Source organism: Coturnix japonica, chromosome 11 (genome assembly GCF_054131305.1).
Source record: "Coturnix japonica strain WE chromosome 11, WE-NBRP24, whole genome shotgun sequence".
Classification (NCBI taxonomy): Eukaryota; Metazoa; Chordata; class Aves; order Galliformes; family Phasianidae; genus Coturnix; species Coturnix japonica.
In genome coordinates, this window is record NC_140673.1 from 7,519,828 (window position 1) to 7,539,183 (window position 19,356).

Genomic DNA, 19,356 nt, shown 5'->3' on the forward strand with positions numbered 1-19,356 from the left:
CCAGAGTAACATGGTTTGCGGGGGAATTCTTCTTTCTTTGGGGTCATCAGCGCCAATGACATCTCCCATGAGTCTGGATACACCAGCCTAGGTTTTGGGATGGCTGTGCAAAACCAACCACAGATTTTCTTATGTGAGAAACAAAACACTACACAGAAAGGCAGGGTTGTTTTGTTTCTTGTTTCTGCCAACTGTGAGCTGTGCCTTCAACATAGCCCAATAATGAAGTATTCTTTCCTCACAGTTTCATCCATCTTAAGACATTGCTTTTATGTCTCACATTCAACCCTCCTATTCTTCTGTATTTGTTGTTCTGTTCCTTCCCCCTTTTCAATGAATTTCTTTCAGCAGCTCCATTAGAGTCTACTACCTTGCATAAAGCCAGAGAAGTGTACTTCAGTACATCACACGCAGAAGCCCATATCAGACACTTAAGTTTTGCAAAAAGCCTGTCTGCAAGCCTGCCAAATTCGAGAGAATTCTTTTTAGACAGCTCTGTTCTACAATGCAAATCAATCACTGATGTTTTTGGAGCTTCTCTGCTTCTGTGCTATTGCACAGAAAGAGTCCTCAGCTGACACTTACATAGGCTATCTGAGACTGAGGCAGACAGAGTAGCTACCAGAGTGCCTTACACTGGAGCCCAGCGAGATAGGGCAGTAAGAACTGGTTGGGAAAGCAGGAGGCGTACCACCACACTGTGAAATACCCAGAGGACTTTCTTCATGAAGCATACCTTCAGGCAAGAATGAAGTCACACATCATTTAAATGTTGTTTCATGCTTCATTTTGGGTTATCTAACCAGTTTATTTGGCCTGTTCTAAGATGTATTTCTGAAAATTATCAAAATAAAAAGAGTGCCGTGAAAAGACCGTTCCAAACTTCCCACAAAAGGCTGTTTAGCTTATTTTGCTAACTAGTATCTGATCATTTTAAACAGGAATCAATAGCTTTGATTTCTTACCTTCACAATTTGACATCCATTTTCAAGAAATAAGTGAGTGTTGATGTGGGACTCTGAAGCAGCTTGCAAATAGTCCTGGAGAAGAAAGGAAATTTAATTTCATATCCTTAGTGTCATAGGATACTGAACAACACAAGAACAGTTAAACCTCCACCTCAGGTAATGACAAACCCCAAGTTCTTTACTTGCCAAAGCTTTTCTTTGCGGATTTCATTTTTCCCTTAAGCAAACAGTACCTCTGCCATTTGAGTGATCTTTCATCTTTCTTTTTTCCTACAGTACTGATGTTTGTTCACAGGTATGATAACAATTGCCAAAGTGTTGCCTCACAGGGTTGCTAACAAACTCTGCCGCTGCTCCCCTGCCAAGGAGTGCCCTGGCACAGGTGCAGAACAGCCTGCAAAAGGCTCCAGAATCTGTGAAAACTTAAGGTTGCTGAGTTTGTGTGATTTTTCAAGGTCAGATAAGAAGGAGCAAAGCAGGCTTCTTTAATAATTAGATTTGGGAAACGTAGGTAAGAGTCTGCTCCTACTTCAACACTGTTTTGTTTTTTTTGTTGTTGTTGTTTTTTTTTTGTTTGTTTGTTTGTTTGTTTTTGTCACAAAATACAGGGATTTTCATTTTCAAAACACCATTTCAACTTCTTTCATTGAAAAACATTGTCCAGAAGGAGCTTCATTTCCTTGCACTGCCAGCCCTGTTAAAAAGGAGAGCTTAAGCATACACTAAGGAGGATCATAAACAGCCTACAAAATCTCTCTGCATATGAAACTGGCATGAATGACTCAGAGAAACATCAGTCAGACGGAAAAAAAATTGGTTCAGATACCTGTATAGGGCTGCATGCAGGGCCTCAAATAGTTTTAATTTCCATGAAATATAAAATAGAAGTGTAGCCATGCACTTCATTTTCTCAGCAAGCTCTCAATGATAACAGCAATTCATAAGCCTCGTCACTCGGAGCTATACACGCATAAGCGAATTCTACTCACTCGAGAGCTAAAAAACAGTGTCATAGACAAAAGCTGCCGTTAACAGAAAACTTTTGTTTTCCCTCCATCATTAGAGAGAATGCATCTTTAAAAAGCTGAATTGTGAGCCTTTGCACAGAGCCACAAAATAATGGTTATACAGGAAAAGCAACTCTTAGGGCAAAAAAAAAAAACCCACAACAAAAAAATAAAAGCAATTTTGATCCAAGATTTGTGCATCTTTTCCTTGAAACGGGCTCATGAGCCCAAAATACATGGCTTATTGAAATATATTTATTTTACTGAATGGCACAGCATAAAAATCTACATATCTTGTCCAAACATTCACTGAGTCGCTCCTGCCTAGTAAGTGCATTATTACATGCTCTCATCCTAAACACGAACAACTGTAGAGATTTTTGCATATATCATTTCAATACTATCAAGCACACTAGATGTTACAGCCTCCATTCAGCAGCATAAATTCCTTTCCTGTATCTGAATCAGCTCTTAGTTCCACAAACAAACATGGGATCATGTCTTTGTTCAAGTAGGAGGTTAATGAGTAACAGAAGGAAAAACAAACAAAAACCCTACAAAAAAACCCTTCTAGTCAGTCTGTGGATAAAACATGATCCTGTAACAGGTTTTGTGCTTAAATAAAGAGCTTCAGAGAAACAGCCTGATTTCTGAAAGTGACAGGAAAAAAGGGAAATAAAGAAACTCATGGAGTGATGTTCACATAACAAAATACAAAACAAAACAAACAAAAAAACAGATTTAAAGCCTTAGCTTCCCTGTCTAATTTAAGTGTTACTACATTCTTCTCACTAGTATTGTCTATACACATAAGCAAGAGAAAGCAAGTTTCTGAAGGAGGTAAAGATGACAGCTCTGTTCCATAATGTATTCAGCCAAGGTGCCCTCATTCATGTATTATACACGTGGACATTTTTAATATGCAATTGCAGCTATTCAAAACCTTGCTAATGCTTCATGGGAAAAAAAAAAAAAAAAAAAAAACAGAAAAAAAAACCAGTCTACTGAGATTTCACATATGTGGCATGTCATTTTTCCTCTCACAACTTTAAAATGAGTGGCATCTGCGCTAAAGCTGAACTGCTTTTTCTGAGATGCTTGACTGAAGCTCACTAACATCTCTTTGTGTTGTGATATAGATGCCGGGTCCTGTTTTCAGAAGGAGCACTTCCAGGTTTCTGAAAGTGGGAAAAATGTCCTCAGCAGTATGGTTGACAAGAGTTGTGGCTATTGTTTATTTTTTAAAAAAGACATATTTAAATTCTTCAGATTTGTTCTGCTGATGTCTTCAAGCTGTGTCTAATATGAGCTTCCAACTCAACAATTGACCTACTCTGCTCTGTTCTCTTCAGCCACCAAGAAGGATTGTTGCTTTGTTTGTTTGATTGTTCTTGCTTGTTGTAATCAACACTGAAAATATTCTTGGTATTTAGAATACTCAGACCTCATCTGTTTGCTACTAGCACAGATAGAAGTGAGCACAGATGCACTGCTTAATTTATGTGAAATATTTTCCAAGCAAAAGATGCTTGCTTATTGATATTGTTCGGCAAGGCAATTAGAACATTAACAAGCACATAACAGCAAATTTCTAATCCATGTAAGGTTATGTATGTCATACTTCTTTCCAGGGTATTGCTAACATACAAAAATGAAAGTAAGGGGTAATATTATAGGCAACAGGATCATGTAATCTGAAATGCCTCTCACACAGACAAAGTGTACCTCAGTTTTTAAATGACAGATCTCTAGCTCATCAGAATATGAATTGTGCTAGTATCTCAAAACCTTTGCCTCTATGATTAACTGTGGGTATTATAATATCCACAAGAAATAAGACACTATGGCCTGTCTTCAATTATAGGTCAGGTATTCAACGTTTGTTTAAAGAGCAGCAATCTCCTGGGTTTAGTGTCTTACTCATCTCCACTCATCCCCTGCTAAGATGTCCTAAAGAAAAATACATTCAAGGATTGTCATGGCTTTCACCCAGACCTTTCCTTTTAGGCTGGTAATTTGAAGGTCAGCACAAGGAAGCTGGAATTAACCTCTTAAACATATACTCTACAGCTGCTGGAAAGAGGGTGTCGTGGGTCTGTGTACTGCCGCTTCTGTCACAAGTGACCAGTATCGGGTCATCTCATCCAAAGGATTAGAAAGTGAATAAAAGGGTTACTGAGTATTTGTCACCTTAGGAAGAGTCACTGCTATATTGTAAATAATATTAATATTAATACTAATAAATCTTTTAACACTGCAACTTAATGGCTGCCAAATAAATACCTGATGCATGCATATGTAAAATAACAGTTGAAGTAGAAGCATGTACTGCACAAGGGAATTTGCTGCACAGATGAAAGTTGTAATAGCTTATAAGCAGCTTTCACAGAATCACAGAATCACCAAGGTTGGAAAAGACCTACAAGATCACCCAGTCCAACCACCCAGCAATCACCAATAGTTCTCACTAAACCATGTCCTTCAACACAACACCCAGTCGTTCCTTGAACACCTCCAGGGTTGGTGACTCCACCGCCTCCCTGGGTGGCCCGTTCCACTGCCTGACCACTCTTTCAGAGAAGTAGTGTTTCCTAACATCCAACCTGAACTTCCTCTGACACAGCTTGAAGTCATTCCCTCTATTCCTATCACCAGTTACACGAGAAAAGAGGCCGACCCCCAGCTCAGTACAATCTCCCTTCAGTTATAGAGAGCAATAGGGTCTCCTCTGAGCCTCCTCTTCTCCAGACTGAACAATCCCAGCTCCCACAACCACTGCTCGTAAGGCCTGTGTTCCAGACCATTTACCAGCTTGATTGCCCTTTTTTGAACATGCTCCAGCGCCTCAATGTCTTTATTGCACTGAGGGGCCCAAAACTGAACGCAATACTTGAGGTGCGCCTCAACAGAGCTGAGTGCAGGGGGACAATTCTTTCTCGAGTACAAAGAAACTACCACATGAATAACTTACCTATTACTGCTGTTACATAGTATGATATATCTAAGGTATTTCACTTTGCAAAACTCTTTGACAGACTACAATAAAATATATTTCATACGTTAAAGCTTATACATGGTCCACCATTACTGTAGTTGCACTGCTACATTTTATTGGCATTTCATCACAAGCAGTGATGCCTATGAAAATTTTTCATACAGTAGTATCAGGAAAGAATTCTTTCCAGCAACAGATGTGGATTTCCTTTCCTTGGATTAAGGTAATCTGAGGTAGCTATCTTTTTAGTTATTTATTAATGAAAACGTTGTACAGAGTTAGGGGAAATTAACAGCACCTGACTGAATCTCTGCTGTAATGTGATATTGCAGATATCACGGTCACTATACGCACAGCAAAGCTGATATTTAGCTCACAGGCTTTACTATTTGAATCACCTAAGGGCAGAACTAACACACTGGCACACAGGTGAAACTGCATTGAAATATACACCTCAGCACAGTCAGCTGCATCCTTGGGCCATGAAAAAATTGTTAATCACATACTGCTAGATGTTTCTGATAACACAACTGAACGCAAAAGCTATGATTTGCTTTGGGCAAATATGGTAAGTAAAAAACCATGTTTACAGTTTCTGTATTTCTTAATTTGAAGTTCATTTTTTCTTCTAGAGAAATGGCATAGGAATATAAACAAAACACACGGCCAGAATTTCTGTTACCAACATCACTTCTGTTGATTATTGGCATTCTTGGCAGGATCAGCACAGAAGTCCAGGAACATATTTTTAAGAGTCATCAGATTTTTACTCAAAATGGACTTTAGACTATAAGCAGCACTCACCACTCACCCAAAAGATAGCTGTGGTTTCCCTTTCCCTTCCACTGCCACCAAACGTACTCATTATCTTTGCACTAAATGGCAAGGAGCGCAGATGAGTTACAATCATAAATAGATGAGGTGAACATGACACAGGCTATGTGATAGTTATAACGTCTAATGGTGGTGGATCAGATTTCTGATTTTATCACTTCCTCTTGTACGTATTTGAAGAAGTAGTTGATCTGCATTTTCTGTGTCTCATCACGTATAATCTGTAGATAACTGTAAAACTCACTCAAGAGTTTTTCACCTTTGAAAGAGCAAGAGCACTCAAGAGCATTTCACCTTTGAAATTCTCCAGTTGAAGATGCTAAGCGATGTAACTACCCATAAAAGTCTTAAATTTTCTTCTTCTCGCTATGCAGAATTTGGTGCATTCTTGAAATAGCTGCAGTCAGCACCCACAGTTTCATTTTTCCAGGACAAGAGACCTACACATGCTGTTGCATGTGTACGGAACCTGCTTCTATTAAAATTGCGTACTGTGAGCTGCCCTGATGAAAGGCTTATCAACACCCAGGGAAGCTGGGCCACATATATCAAGCTGGAATGAGGGCTGGTTTAAAAGTACCATCTGTCTTGTACAGGACATACAGTTCTTGTCATGATGGCAGGGATGATTCTGTATTTGCAGGTCATTATTACCAGGCTCAAAACACAAGTTCCAGTTCAGCAAAATCAAGCGCTCTAAATTATCTTACATCGCACAAAACTTTGTTCAATCTTTGGAATGACTTCTTCATTAAGAAATCAATCACCCATTCATCTGGAAAGACAACCTCTTATGCTAACTGCAGGATTTTCAGACAAATAACTGCACGCTTGATGGCCCACAAGATCCTACAAAATATCTCACGAAGGAACAGCTACCCAACCATATAGAAGCTCTGGAGGTTCCCCACATTCAGTCTTCTATCATAATATACAAAATGCGTTAGGATCATAGTGTGGATATTGCTGCTTAGTATGCAGATTCGTATAGACTCTTTGCACCCGTCCTTCCCTCTGTTTTGCTATTTATGTCCTGTTCCTTGCCTTCTACCCAGATTGCAAGTTTTCTAAGTGAGAGCTAGACAGTGTCCGTATCTCTTGGGTGCTATAACATGTGAATAATAATTATGCCAATACTATCTAGTCAAGAGAAAAAGTAGGACTGGCAGTCAGAGACCAATGCAGTCAGATGAGCAAATATTATAATGATACTTTAAAATGACACTGATGCTCTGCCAGGGCAACATAAGTGACATCAGAGGACTTCGGAAATTTAATGCAACTCCAGTGAATAAGACAGAAAAAAAAGCAGAGAAAAAGACCACGAACTGGAAATTAGGAAGCATCTTGTTAGCTTTGCCATTTAAAGTAGGGTACTAAGAAGAGGCCAAGGCAGGCATCGCAGCTAAACCACAGGAATTCATGAAACACATCACTTCAGCTTTACTTCGGCTGAATTGTAGAGAGAAATCTAAATACTTCAGTGAAGTTTCACATTACTGGGATATAGGATTTAAAATTCTAATGGTATTAATGATACATTCCTGGGATGCATTATTCTTTAGTGTATCCTAAAATATCAACTATTTCCACTGACAGTAATCCTTGAAGAGAGAAGAGCTCATTTGCAAGGTCCAAACCGATGAACTGTGATGCAGGTTAGCATTTATTATCCCTTTTTATCTGGATTTTGGAGATGCTACTACTGTGGAATTCCAACATAGACAAAAGATTTACAAACTATTATTTGAAACATGTAGGGAAAGATAGACATAACATGAAAAATCTTAATCTCGGTGATTTAAATTTTGAACCAGTTATATCCCGGAAGCTCAACTGAGAAAACTGGAGAAAGATTGATTTCAGGGCTGCAATTGCAACAGCAGTGTCACAACCTAAAACTAGCCTTACAAATCCTGTAACCAGCTTTGTTCTGGGCATCTTGCTGGGATGCGAGATGGATGATTCTCATTTCTGTTGTGGCATATTTCACTATTTAACCCTGACCAGCTTCCAGGCAAAGAGAACTGATGTGGTCACTTAGTTACTTGAAATACTTAACCAAAACTTTCTGCTTACAGTGGAAGTCTTTCATGAAAAGCTTTGTCCATCTTAAAAGAGAACTCACAAAGCATGATGGTGGCCATTAGAGAGTGGGAAGATGAATGCGAATCGCTGCCTGTGAAGTGCTGCCTCGTCTGTCTCAGGAGAGCAGCTGCCAAGCACACTCAAGAAAGAAATCTGAAATCAGACATCTGTATGTGCACTGCGTCCACCATGTTTGCTCAGAGGAGAGAGAACCATATGAAGCAAGACAGCAAAGGTGAAATCCAGCAAGACATCCTACTTTATTGCCATGGCAACCCCACCCTGATGAAAAGTAGAAAAACAATAAAACATCTTTAGAAAGAAAAAAAAAATAAATCAGTCGCATCTACCGAGGGAATTCAGGAAGATGCAATTTAAGGAAGAGCCCGACATTTCCACCATTTGGTAACTATTTGAAACAACAGCATGGCTACAGCTTTTGCAAGCTGCAGAGTTAAAACATATTGTACTTGATAAATTATTTAGTTTGTTTAGCAGCTGAATTCTGAATTATAAGTGAAAGCTGTAGTTACAGATTAGAATCTTTAATGCTGCTGTAGCCTAACAGAGTATTACTGTTATGATTTTCCTTGATGTCTTCTGACATCTGTCACCCTTAAGCACTATAATCACCTTTCCTGCATTTGACTTTCAAGAACTGGTGAATGTGGATGCATGCCTTATACAAGCATATGTCTGAGTCTGCATGTGTGCACATAGAGTTTCAGGCTTTGATGGCTGCCGTATCTAAATTCATTATTGATTTTCATGTGAATTGAAAGAAATTAAGTACAGGGTCCATATGGACCCTGCTGAGGTCAGGTAGCAGAAATAAAACATCTGCCACTAAAGAAAGTGGTGACATCTCTCAAACCACGGTAATAATGAGGGACCGATACAATAAGAAAAGGATGCTCTGTGCAAGCTGCCAAAGGGGCAGCGCTGGGACAGATGGAAAAGGCTTACACAAGGCAGTTTGTCTGCACAGCTCCTGTGGGAGTTAAAACTGCTCTCGTTCCCTCTCTCCAGAAGGCTCCTGAAATGGAATAGCCACACTAATATCATCTTCCCACTCCCTGCACTGAAGTCTTCCAGTGCAGCAGAGGCTTTACTGGCACAGGAAAGTGTGCTGTTCTCCCTCAGCTTTAGGGAATCTGATTTAGTATAGTTGTCTGTGCTAAACATAATCCTTTAGATTTCATTCGTTATTTGCAAATGTAGTTTTTTTTTCTTTTTTTTTTTCTTTTGTTTTTAACTAATTTGCACGGGCAATGGATAATCTAATTCTTTATAAGCAAGTGAGAAAAGCAATAAGACTATATAACAAAAATCCATTTTCAAACTAAATATATTATTTTCTGTTTTAGACAGCGTATATCTGCATGGCTGTTACTGTTAGTATTATGGTGGCATCTGGATTTCTTAATTCAGGTTATAATTCCTGCTTACAAGGTGGTAGATACTACAAAGAACAGGAAAAGAAAAGTTTAACTTAAGATAGGGTACGTCTGTGAGATCACTTGTTTGCCAGATCATAACTTTACACAACCACTCCCCACTCTCCATTTACATAAGCGGACAGGTAGATCAACCTTCCTCCTTAGCCCTGTCTGTTCATATCACATGGAGACCACGTGCAGTTTCTCCCTGGCTCTTCAGTATTGATGCAGATGCTGATGCCCCAAAGCGGAGAGAGAAGGAAGCGTTCTCCAGGAACAGCTCACAAGGACAAGTCTGCCCCACCACATAAAATATGAATCTCTGCAATGGCAGTGTGCAGCACCAATGGCAGATGTTCAAAAAGGAGTTATAAAACACAGTCAGCCCCATCATGAAGACAATCTGGCAAGTGTGCAAATACATATTTGAATGCAACAACAAATCAAATAGAATCTCAGAATCACGTAGGCTGGAAAAGATCTTCAAGATCCTCAAGTCCAGCCATCAGCCTGGCCTACCAAGTCACATCACTGAACTATGCTCCTTAGTGTCACATCCACACATCACCTGGGTGCCTTCGCAAATGGTATTGACTCCATCGCTTTCCAGAGCAGCCCATTCCAATGCTCAAACATCCTTCTCCACTAATAAATTCTTTCCCACATCCAATCTAAACTACCCTGGATACACCGTGAGGCTGTTTCCTTGTGCCTTATTACCTACCAGCTGAGAAAAGGAGTCTGACACCCTTCACGCTGCAATCTCCTTTCAGGTAGTTGTAGAGAGTGATGAAGCCTCCTCTCAGTCCAGCTGTTCTTTATGACTCATTTTATAGTCCTCCCACTGGCATGGTAGCTCTTCTCTGCACATGCTTGAGCAACTCAATATCCTTCCTGTAGTGGGGGACACAGAACTGAATGCAATATCTGAACTTTAATCTCTTTGTAACTGGAAGGATGAAGAACTCTGTACTGTAGTAAATTCATACTTTTTTTTTCCTCTTCGAAGGGAGGCTATGTCCTTTAATCTTCACTACATTCATCAGAAACTATGTCAAAGTTTAACACAACACTGCTTTAGTGTACAACGTAAAATAACATTACAATCATGAGAGTTTGAAATAAATTTCATGTGCCTATAATCAATAACCCAGCAGGTGGCGCGCTCCACCCCTATGATGTGAAAAGCACACAGAGAATTTTCTTTGAAATAGCAGCAATTCAGGAATGTGCTTACTTAGAAAAATTACAAAGATGACATACCTCCTAGTACGAAAGAAAAAATGTTTGGGCTTTTTCACAAATAAATCATCCATGCAGGAAGGAAACCTGTGCACTCTGGCAAAGGTCGCCGAGACCTTGGATAATTCGCCAGAAAAGATAACACCAATTATTAGAAAATAATTAACTACGGCTCAGACTTCCTTCATTGAGGATATAGCAGGAAAAGCTGTCTCCCCACAGTGTGTGCATCACACTTACTAATATTAATGAGATATGGCTTCCCGTATTTCTCATCAATATTAATGAGAGATGCACGTGCCACTAATGTTAATGGAGAATACACATGCGTGTAACTCCCATTAATGATCATTAGGTACCCACAGGAGAACCCTCATTAATACTAATGAGTGTTGCACGTACATGAAATTCCCCTCAGTATTAACCAGAGATCTATGTGCATGTATTGTCCATTAGAGTTAATGAGAGATACACATGCGTGTGGCTGAAACTGTCATTAATGTTAATGCATTGTGTGCAGGAACTGACACAAGAAGATACTTTATCTTGATAACCAAAACTTGCCCTTTGTTTGGATACTAGTTCATCTTCAGAAAACGCATTGCTTCCTATTAATAATCTAGTTCAGGTATTGCTGCTGTGACCACGAATCCAAATATTCTGCAAAATTAAGACAAAATGCAGAGATCTGTTTTTCACATGATGTGAAGTCTCAATGTCGCAGATGAGAGCACAGCAATTTGCATATTTACAGTGGGGTCAGCATGCAGGGCGGCTGAGTATACACTTTGCTTCTATGGGATTTGATCAAAGTTGTATTTCTTAATTGCAATTAATTTACCTAAGGCTGTACTCTGCTAGGTGAGTAGGTAGCTGTGATATGCCTTGAACTTAGGTCCTGCCAGCTGTCTTCCCACTAGATTATCTCAGAAGGCCTGTGGAGTTTGTGGTAATTTCTGTTGGTCTTCCCTAACTAATTAGGGGATGCATGTGAAAAGTGATGAGTGGACTTGGACTTACATTGTATCCTTCAGCGAAATGAGCTAGTAGAACTTACGAACTGGAAATGCCCTGCATCAGCTGCAGACTTCGCTGTTCCTGAAGAACTCTGCTATTTTCCAAATCCACCTCTTTATGGAAAAATTGTCTGTGAAGGTACTAAATTTTGTCACATATATTTCACAACATGCAAAAGCCAATACATAAACAATAAGGATGGAAGACCTCAAAGTGTTAAAGTTTTGATCAATGCTGGGGAAAAAAAAAAATCTCTTCTACACTTGTTCTTAAAAATTTAACACTGTATATCATGTCTTAACCTTCCAAAATCTCAGAGCTTCTGGCCTACAGCACTCTCCTTCTCTACTGACAAATAGCTTGTACAGTCACTTGTGCCTTGTAAAACAAATATAGTATAACAGCAAGGTAGAACATCAGACCTACTTTGCACTGTATACATGGCTTCTTAAACACCTAGGATTGTGGGAATAAGCATCTACTGTTCCAGAACAGGATTTACTTGTAAAGACTAGGAGATATGTGCTCAAAAAGAACTTGATGGTTCAATCAGCTGCATATTTGTTAGAAAAACAAACCCTCTGCACTGCTATAGCATTTTATGCTCAAAAAATCCAAAAACTTAATGCCACTGTCTGTATCTGAGAGGGTCCATCTGCACAGTACACTCATGACTTCGATCTAATCTATGTGATCTAAACAGAAACTGTTCCTCACCCGTGCCCATCCCCACCTAGCTCACACATCACCTGGTTATGCCAGCACTAGTTATGGAGCTGTACTTTTAATGAAATCACTAAAGCTAATTGGTATAGAGAAAATACACAGTACTAGGATGCTCTACAGGGTTCACTGCTTTTCATTTTACCGGATCTTCTGAATAATCCATTTAGAAAGAAGATCTGTATAAATGTAACCGAGTGGGGCTAAAGACAAATGCACAAGGGCAGAAACAAGCATTTTGGAAAAAAAACATGTCTTCCAAAAAAGGAAAATATCTCACCAACCTATGTCCTCAGCTCCACGAATGGAGCACACAACTTCCAGCAGAAACGCAGCATTCTTGACTTCTTTAAGGATTTAGACCACACAATGGGAGAAGAGCAGAGGTGAAAAAGAGAAAGAAAATAAAACAAACAAACAGCAACAAAAAACACAAAGTAAAAAAGCTGAAAATCCATGGCTTCTTTTTCCTGTTATTTTTATAGATGCCTCATCACACTCACCTGACCTTAGTTGCTTCAGTCCAACCAACCAGAAAGCAATGGGTTCCAAGCTAGGTGAGCAAACACAAAATGGAAATAAAGCAATCCCAAGCCTAAACAAAATGACCACAAATGAGCCCCTGGAATAACATGTGCTCCAGTCTAGGAATGAGGAATTTAAATTGGCTCTGGGTTTCACATTAACAGCAGACTAAGGACTAAGAAAAGCCTATCGCAGAAACATGACTTAAAGCATTTTCCTTTCTAAGCATGTAACCTTTGTTTACAAATTTGCAGCTGTGGGGCTCAGCAGCATAATCAAGTGTGCCTGATTGTAATTAAGGGAGTAAAATTTGAATATGCAAACTTCTCTCTTACAGGGCATTAGCCTTGGTAATGTCAACAGTATTGAAAGAAATAAGAAAAAAAGAAAAGGCAGAAACAAACAAACAAACACTAATCAATTTTGTTTTGCTAACATGAGGGAAAGAGCAGAGATGACAATATAAAACGCTTCCAGCGATACAACTAAAATGCACTGAGAGTCCAATCTAGCTTTTAACCTAAAAGGTGTTTTCATGGCTAATATGGGATCCTCACCCTGTCACAGCATCTAAGATAACTCAAGCTGTGGCTTTGCCACTCTGCAGGAAAGCCAGGCAGAGGTGAAAAGCCTTGCAGTCTTTAGTAGCTACTGTTCACAAAAGTGCCTCTCTCCCCAAAACATGTTTGTAAGTAAACATCTGTACCTAGGACACTTCTAGGATGTTACAGCTTTGCTTTTGGGTCGCTAAGAAACATGCAGATCCTCAGTGGGGAATACTGAAAAGAATCAGTGAAAGACAAAGGTCAATAGCTGTCAGAAAAATACATTAAATTCTTTGTGTTTAAGCTAATGTTAATGTTAATATGAATGTTAAGGCATTCATAGATAAACCTCAAAAACAAATATTTCAAGCAAGCATGCAGAGACTACTGGAAGCTGGAGGGAACTGGGCTTCTTTCATGCCAGTTTAACTGTAAGCTCCTCCAGGAATCTTTGGACAGTGGTGTAATTCCCACCTTCTCATCTCCAAAAGGTTTTCATTTTTTAAAGAGTAAGACAGAAGCCTGGCACAATGTAAGACTGCTTGGAGCAATCTGATATTCCATCCAGGTACTTGAGAGACTTAGGGAACCAGTCCTCGGAGCACAGTTAAAAAGCATGCCATGAAGATCGCTGTATCTATATTAACATAGGGGCTGCAATATACTAGAAAATACTGTACAACATAACAGGCTCCAGAGAAGCCACTATGGCCCATTGAGTAAAATACACCCTTTCAGAATTACTCAAATAAATATTTACAAAATAGGCCAAAGAAACCAGACTTAGTCTATTGAATAAACACTGCAGTAAGCTTCAGAGCCGTTCTGGTCTACTGCGTAAATAACAGAAAGTATTAAAATGGTCCGAGCATGTATTTTCACAATGTGACGCAATTGCTTCTGAGGAAATGCTTGTGTCAATTCTCTTATCTATCCATGAGGGATTTCCTTTCTTTTCCTCTTTGCTACACCATTTAGCCTATTGCATATATATTTGCATAATGATGTACAGTTCTTTCAAGACCCTAGACAATTCTGCAATAAACTTACCCCACACTCAAGCTGTTTAGTTGCTGTAGCTTTAGGTACTCAGTGACTATTTTAACAGAGAGTAGAGAGGGGAAAATGAAAGGCGATGATGAGAGAGGCAAAGATATTTTCTAGCAAATTGGGAAGAGTTGAAATGGTCTCTCTCTGCCTATTTCAGAATATAGCTTTCCCTTTCTTTAATGTTCTGTTTTGCAATTTGACTCTTCTTTCCTAAATCTAAACTGCAAGAAAGCCTTTTCATAACACTCCATTCTGCTTCATGATAGAGAGAAAAACCGTCTCGATCCCTGCCCATCGCTAGGCTCAGTCATAATTTTATTTCATCCTATGACTTCAAAGGGCTTACAGAGAATAACAATAATCAGGATTCTGATTCACCTTCTCTGCGAAATACAATAAATTAGGACTGTGCAAAGAATTGATTCCCACTGTCTGTTAACAAGAAGTTTGTTTTTAATTATCTAGGATCTGACTACCGATAACTGACAGATAATTTAACAGGGCTACATTGTTCTCACATCTCTAAATCTGGAGATACTCATCTAGATGACACAACTGCAACTGTGAGTAGAATATTAGTACGTGAAATGCTTTTATGGCCTGTCCCAAGAGTCATGCTGAGAGTTTCCTCAAGGAGGCACCCCTGATTCTTTCCCACTTCCACAAAAAGCAGTGAGCTGGCGCCAGGGAGAGCCACTGCACTGAACACGTTGAGTAACCCTGCTCACCAGGGAGGCAGGTAGGTGTTCCAGTACCTGGAGCTGCACAGAAAAATACAATGTATATTTCAAGCAGTCCTACTAAGACAGCTTTCCAGCAATTACCAGAACCATTTTATAATTTAAAAGGATTTACTGATATTTAAAGGATTTCGGATACAGAAAACAATACTTCTGGTATTGAAGAAACACCGAATTTGAAAAGAAAGCTGAAACAATTTCTGGGATCACACCCGCTGGTAATTTTGCAGATTCTTTTACTGAGAAATGATTTTATCACTATCTCTAGGGTTTCTCCACACAGAAGCAATGGTAAACTCTCTTTAGCTCCTTGGTAAAACAAGACAGTCCAAGGTGCTTAACCAGCTGTAGAGTGAGGCTGTAAATTATTAATGACCATTTGTGGACTTTTTATTTTAATACCTTGCTACAAATAATACAACATTTACTAATATGGCAACTTTTCTAACAAAGAAATCAAAGACTTTGTGTTTCTCTCCTGTGAAGAAGACAGGTGTTTTTTCAGATGATAGATGATCAAAATTGTTATGGAAGAAGGCATGTATTCATACATTCCTATATTACAGCTAAGTAAATGATTTAAAGCTATCTGTCATGATAGTGCGGAAGCAGTTCCACCTATGTGCCGAGTCTATCAAACCGCAGTGTTTCTCAACACTAAAAATTACATTAGTTCTTCCACAGACAGCAGCTTAATTTAGCAGAACTCCTGCTTTGCTCTTGACTGAACCACAGGCTGAGGAGACTTACTGAATTCAAATGAAAGTGTCTACTTGGACCCATCTGTGCTTGAAGCTGAGTTTGCAAGGCTCTGACAAGGAAACTCACTGAAGAGAGCCACGTGCTTGCATATGCCCTCCAAAACCCTGAAGTCTTCCACTAGGGAAAACTGGGAGGAAGATGCACCGCGGTGATCTTCATCAAACTCATAACTGGATGGCATGGCAAAGCACTTACTCACCTATGATGAGCTCAGAAACGTCAAGCAAGAACTATTGCCACGAGCATTTCAGTGCAACATTCAAAGAAAGTGAAGCTGTGCTGGCAGGCTGCCCCTGCTCTCAGCCGGTGCACTGAACTCAGCCAGCCTGAATTGAGCCACCCGAGGATCCAGGAGAATACACTTCTTCATCTTGGTCTCACAATTCGCATGTTAAAAAAAAACAACAATAAACAGTTTCGTATTTCACATACATTTGTCACCAGGCTAAACAACACTTTATTTGGAAGAATCTAAATCAGGCCTCTTACGCAGAACATATGCCAATACCATCTTCATTAATGAACGGTTATTACTATACACTGTCATCAGTTTCCAAGGAAATCGACCCAATAATGCAGCTATCTCTATTCAGCATGTCCCAATTAAGCATACAGCAATAATATTCTACATACATATAAGCCATTCATTCTCAAGCACTTCAGTGATTATACAGCGCACAGATACCACTGTGATGAGTGTATTATAAATGCCCCCATGTAGTCATGCTGAACCACAGCAGCTTTTCGAGTGGAAAGTGACAGCCAACTGGCAGTCTGCTTTCTGAGCTACCGTGGATGAAGATACAATGCTGCAGTGTCCCTGATATAAACCCACAATATTAAAATAATAATAATAATGGTAATGATGATGATGAAATCTTGAGTCTTGGAATATCTCTTGGGCAGAAAGACCTTTAGTTTTAAATCTAATCAGCATAAAACCACGTAATATAATGCACAGAGCTCAATCAATTTAATTTGAGAAAACAGTCAAAACTTCTATTCCTATACATAAATCCGCAGATCCTGAAGATTAAATATTTCAAAATCTGTTATTTGGACCACTAAGCTCCTTTTACCAGTGACTGAATGTTGAATTATTGTTGGAGGCACTTTCACCCCTTAGCAGCTAATTTCACTTTTATTTCCTCCTTCTATTGTAGGAAGCATTTCTGACTGATCACTTCATTTTCCTGGTTATAATTGTCTGCTTTAGAAATGCAGAGTATATTTCATCTCCAGCTACATCTTTTTCTAAACAATGGTGGGAATGAAAATGAGATATTGAATACTTAGCTATTACCTTTTTCTATAACAGTTTTTAGCAATAGTTTATAGACATTTGCATCATCTTGTTTAACCCAGATGTAGTCTATATAGACATACCCCCTGTCCATGACAATGCTCCTCCCACGAAGTTTGCCTGGGATAGTACTCACTTTAAGCTCTTGAATTAGCAGTGGTTTAATAACCAGCTCAACTACTTTCTGTAAACAACCCTTTCCAGCTGTCCTTTTAAGCAAAGATTACCATCAACTAACAGAGTATAAACTACTTGTTTAGGTGATTCTGTTGTCAGTTTGAGGCACACAAGGCCAGGTTGCATGGGGCCCTGGGCAGCCTGATCTTGTGGGGTGGGTGGCAACCCTGCCCATGACAGTGGGGCTGGAGCTCAATGATCTTTAACGTTCCTTCCAACCTAAGCCATTCTCTGATCCTATGATTTCCCCCTGACACACCATAGGAAATCTAGTTTGTTGTGTGTCTTCATTTTTTTTTTCCCCTTCCACCCCCCAACCCCCCCGCCCCCCTTTTTTTTAAGGTCAAGGACACTTATAAGTCTTTGCAGACCTACTGGTTTCTTTCGGAGAGGTCTGTTGTCAGTTCCTCCAAATTTCTGCTGCATTTTGCAAATCCTCATAAAATACTGTGGGCGAAAAGCAATAATTTAAAATGCTTTCATAGAGAGAAGTTCAGTCAGATCATGTCTCTTATTGCCATTCTCTTGTTATTTAAAGATGGATGAAGAGGTATTGCTCAAACCTGCTAAAATAAAAATGTTACTTTTGAGAAGGACTAAGTTCAGAAAGCCGTTTAAGCCCTACTTATCTTTAGCATATGCTTACCATTTGGTGCACAAGGGACTTAATTCACTCTCACTTATCATGTTGTTGTGGAATAGAGACATTTCTCAGAATTGAAGCTGAAGTACTGCGAAGTTTAGCCTCCGAGGTGAATGTTTTGGAAGGTTAATAGCCTGTGGAAATAGAAGAGCCCTATGTTATGTTTAGTACTCACTTCGGCTGAAAGATGAAATAGACTCGCTTCACCTAGGCACTGAAATGCAGCCACCTGTGGGGAGTAATGTGCAGCTCTTTAGAGCAACAGTGCAAAACCATTTAAGTAGGAAGTGAAGCGTTATTCCTCAGTCCAAAGAGACTGTTTGCCATTGTTGTAACAGAACAGTATGACATTTTTCTTTGGGTGGAAGGCACTGTTTTTTGCAATGCTGTATTTCAAAAGGATTTAAGCTTGGATACACAGAAAATGGGACTGTGCCACCAGTTAATCAATAGCTCAGCGCCATAGACTGGTCTCCCTGCCCAGCACTGGAAGAAACCAGCAGAGGCAGGGTGAGGACAAAGGGAATGTTACTTAATGTGAGTGCCTACCTAGGAGGGTTAGCCATTTAAAATCAATTTTAATATCGAACCCTTAAAGAGAGCCTCACATTTAGTACTTCTGCAATAGATCGAGATCAATGTGTAGTTTCTATACCACGAGTTTCTTTCTTTTCTGTCAGAATTTGCTCTCTCTACATAAGTAAGCGAATACCTCCTATAAGTTCAAGTTAAACTTTGATTGAAATTTCAACCAAGCCAAATCTATACACTTTACAACTCACCTTTACTCTGCCAAGTTAGAATTCAAAGGAGAAAGTCAAAGTCTGGGAAAGAAATCTGCAAGAAGGAAGGTACCACAACGGCTTTGTGGTTCTGCAGAAACCTGCAGACAGTTAACGAGAAAAATTCTAATTCTCTGAGATGATTATTTAAAGGAAACCACCTATTGTCTAAGTTTATTGTTTTAGCTGTGGTTCTTTCCTCCCCTCGGCTTCTCTTCCCTTAAGCTCAAGGAATTTAACTTCTCCAGATTCTCACTGCTACCACTGCCAGCCATCGCCATTCCAGCACACAGAAGAGGAAGCACTGGAGTGGCTTAATAACTGTAATAGTACAAAATAATAAAATTCTGGGTTGCTCAAATCTCCCTACTTGTTAGACACACTTTGGCCTGAAGGTGGCAACATTGAATAACATTCTAAGGAAAGAACCTTCACATACAGATGCCTTTAATTAGAGGTTTATGTTTTTTATCAATTCTCCTCTCCCCCATTAGTTTTTCACAATGCATTGAAAAA

The 19,356-nt window shown here is 39.4% G+C and overlaps 2 long non-coding RNA genes across 4 annotated transcripts in view; both read right to left on the reverse strand.

Annotated features, from left to right (window-relative positions):
• LOC146759002 (uncharacterized) lies at nucleotides 1–16,311 on the reverse strand. 3 transcript variants are annotated; one of them, XR_014932986.1, is made up of 4 exons: nucleotides 16,135–16,264; nucleotides 966–1,040; nucleotides 737–834; nucleotides 2–103 (listed from the first exon to the last, which is right to left on the reverse strand). It is a non-coding gene; the product is annotated as an uncharacterized LOC146759002 (long non-coding RNA). The 3 variants fall into 3 exon arrangements; XR_014932987.1 differs by lacking the exon at nucleotides 737–834 and having other exon boundaries at nucleotides 1–103; nucleotides 16,135–16,311; XR_014932988.1 differs by lacking the exons at nucleotides 737–834; nucleotides 16,135–16,264 and adding an exon at nucleotides 10,056–10,194 and having other exon boundaries at nucleotides 1–103.
• Nucleotides 16,312–17,746: 1,435 nt separating this feature from the next.
• Nucleotides 17,747–19,356, reverse strand: part of LOC107317078 (uncharacterized) — a 93,375-nt gene continuing 91,765 nt past the window's right edge. The window contains exons 8-9 of the long non-coding RNA XR_001556723.3: nucleotides 18,062–18,192; nucleotides 17,747–17,978 (exon numbers count right to left, since the gene is read on the reverse strand). This is a non-coding gene — a long non-coding RNA (uncharacterized LOC107317078). The remainder of the gene's footprint in view (nucleotides 17,979–18,061; nucleotides 18,193–19,356) is intronic.